The sequence below is a fragment of the Pseudochaenichthys georgianus genome, chromosome 16 (genome assembly GCF_902827115.2).
Source record: "Pseudochaenichthys georgianus chromosome 16, fPseGeo1.2, whole genome shotgun sequence".
In the NCBI taxonomy this organism is placed as follows: domain Eukaryota; kingdom Metazoa; phylum Chordata; class Actinopteri; order Perciformes; family Channichthyidae; genus Pseudochaenichthys; species Pseudochaenichthys georgianus.
Window position 1 is genome coordinate 47,819,667 of NC_047518.2, and position 5,426 is coordinate 47,825,092.

Below are 5,426 nucleotides of genomic sequence, written 5' to 3' on the forward strand. Positions count from 1 at the left end.
GTTCTTCTTCTTCTTCTTCTTCTTCTCTCGGTTTTTTGGCGGATTGCAAACAACTTTAAGGTGCATACCGCCCCCTACTGTACAAGAGCGTGTATCAACATATCATCCTATCAGCACTTGTGGAATTATACCACTGTGTTTACGTTGTTTTAAATTCTTCCAATCAATCATTTTTCACTCAAATACTTAAGAATGGCCTTCCTGGTAGCTCGTACCCCCTCACCTTCTGTTCCCAGTATCCCCATCAGGCTCCACTCCCTTCCTGGTAGCTCGTACCCCCTCACCTTCTGTTCCCAGTATCCCCATCAGGCTCCACTCCCTTCCTGGTAGCTCTTACCCCCTCACCTTCTGTTCCTAGTGTCCCCATCAGGCTCCACTCCCTTCCTGGTAGCTCTTACCCCCTCACCTTCTGTTCCCAGTGTCCCCATCAGGCTCCACTCCCTTCCTGGTAGCTCTTACCCCCTCACCTTCTGTTCCCAGTGTCCCCATCAGGCTCCACTCCCTTCCTGCCTCTCTTACCCCCTCACCTTCTGTTCCCAGTGTCCCCATCAGGCTCCACTCCCTTCCTGGTAGCTCTTACCCCCTCACCTTCTGTTCCCAGTGTCCCCATCAGGCTCCACTCCCTTCCTGCCTCTCTTACCCCCTCACCTTCTGTTCCCAGTATCCCCATCAGGCACCACTCCCTTCCTGGTAGCTCTTACCCCCTCACCTTCTGTTCCCAGTATCCCCATCAGGCTCCACTCCCTTCCTGCCTCTCTTACCCCCTCACCTTCTGTTCCCAGTATCCCCATCAGGCTCCACTCCCTTCCTGCCTCTCTGACCCTGTCTCCCCTCTCTGTTTTGTACATGTTGCAGTCTAATATGATATGTTCCACATTTTCTTTAAATCCACAGTTCCTACGACATAGAGTAACATTCAATGCTGTGTGATCCAGTCTGAGTCTAGCTATCATGATTTCCTAGATTAAGTTCTATGAGTAATTCTTCTCTGACAGTTGTTGTTGACTGTATACTTTTTAAAATGGATAATGAATCTGTGCATATCACCACCCTATCTGGTCTGACCTCTTCAACCCACTGTAATCCTATTATTACAGCCAGCATTTCTGTTGCACACTGATGGATAATTGATCTGACGCTCTTCTTGAAATCAATATTTTAAAGTCTGGGATATATATACCAACTCCAACACACTCTTGTTCTTAGAACCATCTGTGTATATTTTGTGGTAATTGTGATAATTATTGACTTAATTGCACCTATACACAACCGTAACGCTTTATATTGTAATCTATAAATATTTAGTAATGACGTTTTTGCTGCTGCTGCATATATTATACACCCGTAATCCAGAGTTGTCCTCATAATTGCCCTATAGATGTCAATTAGTGCCTGTTTGTCTCATCCAGCCACTGCTCTTAATAAGTTCAAAACTTTTTGGGATTTTGTTTCCAAATGTTTAATATGGGTTTTCCATGGACATTTACTATCTAACCATAGCCCCAGATATTGAAATGCATTGACCTCATTCATCGGCTTTCCATATACTGTAAGCTTCTCAGTCTCCATCTTGCGTTTATTTGTAAATGTCATGAAGCAAGATGTGCTTGCTGACAGTTTGAAACCCCAGTTGTATGACCACTTCTGGAACATTTATTCCCCTTATCCATATGTCCCCGTCATCTGCATACAAAGCAGGTTTGATGCATCCGTCCAACTTAGTCAATATGTCATTTATCATAATGTTAAATAATATCAGGCTGATTGAACTCCCTTGGGGAATACCATTTTCTATATTGAAGTCTTTCGAAACCTCTGCCCCTACTTGAACTCTGAATTTCCTGTCTGAGCCATGATCCTGTCACTGTCACCTGTCACTTAATTTGATGAGTAACCCATCCCTCCACATAGAGTCATAAGCCTTTTCAATGTCAAAATATACTATTGCCATAACCTCTTTCATTTTCAGTGTCTTCACACTGTATTCCCACCTCATTGATCACTCTAACCAAAGCATTGTGGATCTTCCTTTGCGAAAACCAGTCTGGAAATGACTCAGCAACCCTCTTTGTTCTAAGACATGTCTATATGTCATCTTCTCCATTCATTTACACAAGTGTGATGTTAATGCTATGTCTGTAGTTACTGAATACCTTGTTTTGTTCTTTAATAGCTCTGCTACATTCCTCATTCCTCATTTTCGTTCCTACCCTCACCTACGGTCATGAAGGATGGGTCATGACCGAAAGAACGAGATCGCGGATACAAGCGGCCGAGATGGGTTTCCTCCGCCGGGTGGCTGGTGTCTCCCTTAGGGATAAGGTGAGAAGTTCGGTCATCAGGGAGGGACTCGGAGTTGAGCCGCTCCTCCTTCGCGTCGAAAGAAGCCAGTTGAGGTGGTTCGGGCACCTAGTTAGGATGCCACCTGGGCGCCTCCCTAGGGAGATGTTCCAGGCACGTCCAGCTGGGAAGAGACCAAGGGGTAGACCTAGGACCAGGTGGAGGGATTATATCTCTTCGCTGGCCTGGGAGCGCCTTGGGATCCCCCAGTCAGAGCTGGTTGATGTCGCCAGGGAAAAGAAGTTTGGGGCTCTCTGCTGGAACTGCTACCCCCGCGACCCGACCACGGATAAGCGGGAGAAGATGGATGGATGGATGGACATTCCTCATTCCACCACGGCACCACTTTCTTCCTACCCTCTGTCGTTCTGTTTGGTATAGTTTTATTTGCTGCTTCTTTAATGTGCATTGTGATTTGATTTGATTTGAGCACTCCTCTATACTTCCTTCTAATGCTAACAATTGTGCTGACTCCTTACAGCGAATTCTACATTTCTCCCTGTCTGCTTTACCAAAGCACCACCTGGAAAATATACTCACTTCCTATTTGTGTTGATGATAGAGAAAACTGGGTAATGATCACTTCCTATGGTACAGTCACGTTTACATTCCATTCACACGATGTCTCTACTTTAAAGAGTCCTCTCCTGCTGATGTTCAGGTGTATATCAGTATGTAGTGTCTCTACTTTAAAGAGTCCTCTCCTGCTGATGTTCAGGTGTATATCAGTATGTAGTGTCTCTACTTTAAAGAGTCCTCTCCTGCTGATGTTCAGGTGTATATCAGTATGTAGTGTCTCTACTTTAAAGAATCCTCTCCTGCTGATGTTCAGGTGTATATCAGTATGTAGTGTCTCTACTTTAAAGAGTCCTCTCCTGCTGATGTCCAGGTGTATATCAGTATGTAGTGTCTCTACTTTAAAGAGTCCTCTCCTGCTGATGTTCAGGTGTATATCAGTATGTAGTGTCTCTACTTTAAAGAGTCCTCTCCTGCTGATGTTCAGGTGTATATGAGTATGTAGTGTCTCTACTTTAAAGAGTCCTCTCCTGCTGATGTTCACGTGTATATCAGTATGTAGTGTCTCTACTTTAAAGAGTCCTCTCCTGCTGATGTTCAGGTGTATATCAGTGTGTAGTGTCTCTACTTTAAAGAGTCCTCTCCTGCTGATGTTCAGGTGTATATCAGTGTGTAGTGTCTCTACTTTAAAGAGTCCTCTCCTGCTGATGTTCAGGTGTATATCAGTGTGTAGTGTCTCTACTTTAAAGAGTCCTCTCCTGCTGATGTTCAGGTGTATATCAGTGTGTAGTGTCTCTACTTTAAAGAGTCCTCTCCTGCTGATGTTCAGGTGTATATCAGTGTGTAGTGTCTCTACTTTAAAGAGTCCTCTCCTGCTGATGTTCAGGTGTATATCAGTATGTAGTGTCTCTACTTTAAAGAGTCCTCTCCTGCTGATGTTCAGGTGTATATCAGTATGTAGTGTCTCTACTTTAAAGAGTCCTCTCCTGCTGATGTTCAGGTGTATATCAGTATGTAGTGTCTCTACTTTAAAGAGTCCTCTCCTGCTGATGTTCAGGTGTATATCAGTATGTAGTGTCTCTACTTTAAAGAGTCCTTCCTGCTGATGTTCAGGTGTATATCAGTATGTAGTGTCTCTACTTTAAAGAGTCCTCTCCTGCTGATGTTCAGGTGTATATCAGTATGTAGTGTCTCTACTTTAAAGAGTCCTCTCCTGCTGATGTTCAGGTGTATATCAGTATGTAGTGTCTCTACTTTAAAGAGTCCTCTCCTGCTGATGTTCAGGTGTATATCAGTATGTAGTGTCTCTACTTTAAAGAGTCCTCTCCTGCTGATGTGCAGGTGTATATCAGTATGTAGTGTCTCTACTTTAAAGAACGAAAAAAGCAAACATCAAGAACTTCAAAGTAAAAGTCTTTAATTCTTCAATTTAAAAAGGAAAAAGTCCCGTCAAAATAACGAGATGATCCAATCACAGAGCTCCAGTGCTCTCTCACTTATTTCATAAAATAGATTACTAACATATTTGTATATAAAGGAGAAAATATCATATATAAGAACAAAAATATACAATAAATATATTACACTTCCAATAAATTCAATAATTCTTTTTATTTTTGCGATACTTTTCAGAATAAATATAAATACCATTTTAACTCTCATTGCAAACAGTTGATTAGTGGAAAGCTTTAAAAACATGAATTCACATTCCCTCCCCTGACTTTAACCCCCCCCCCCCCCACACACACACACACACACACACACACACACACACACACACACCACACACACACACACACACACACACACACACACACACACACACACACACACACACACACAACCTTATTATTATCAGAACCCACAGAGCAGAAAGAAGGGGTGTTCTTTTTTTCATGAGGACAGAATCTGGGAATGCTTAATGATCCCAAATCCTGTCACAATGCGGGGGAACCCTGAGACACAGGGGAACCCGATACAGTGACAAGACATTTCATTTAAGTGGACTTCTTATCCTCTCTAATAACTGATCTAATAACTGTTCTAATAACTGTTCTAATAACCTCCTCTTCCTCCACAGCCCCTCCCTCTTCCTCCACAGCCCCCTTCTATTCCTCCTCCTCTCCCTCCTCTTCCTCCTTCTCCTCCACCCCAAATCGTAGCTTCAGCGACCGATTCTCCTCTCGCAGGCGGGCGATCTCCAGATCCTTCTCCTCTTTCTCCACATGGAGCTTTCTGTTGATCCTCAACAAAGTGACGAGCTCCACATCCTTGTGGTCAGCTAACGGTTCCTTCAGTTCTCTCAGATCTTGGTTCTCCTTTCTCAAGATGTCCATCTCTGCTTTGTGCTTCATCTGCATCTTGAGGAGATTTCTCAGGTTCAGGTTCTCCAAGTCATCCCTCAAGACGTTCCGCTCAATCTCCATATAATCCTTTACTTCATCACAAGGTTCCTTCTGTTCTTTGAGATCCTGGTTCTCCTTTAGCAAAGCGTCTATCTCTCCATCCTTTACTTCCTCACAAGGTTCTTTAGGTTCTGTGAGATCCTGGTTCTCTTCTAGCAAAGCGTC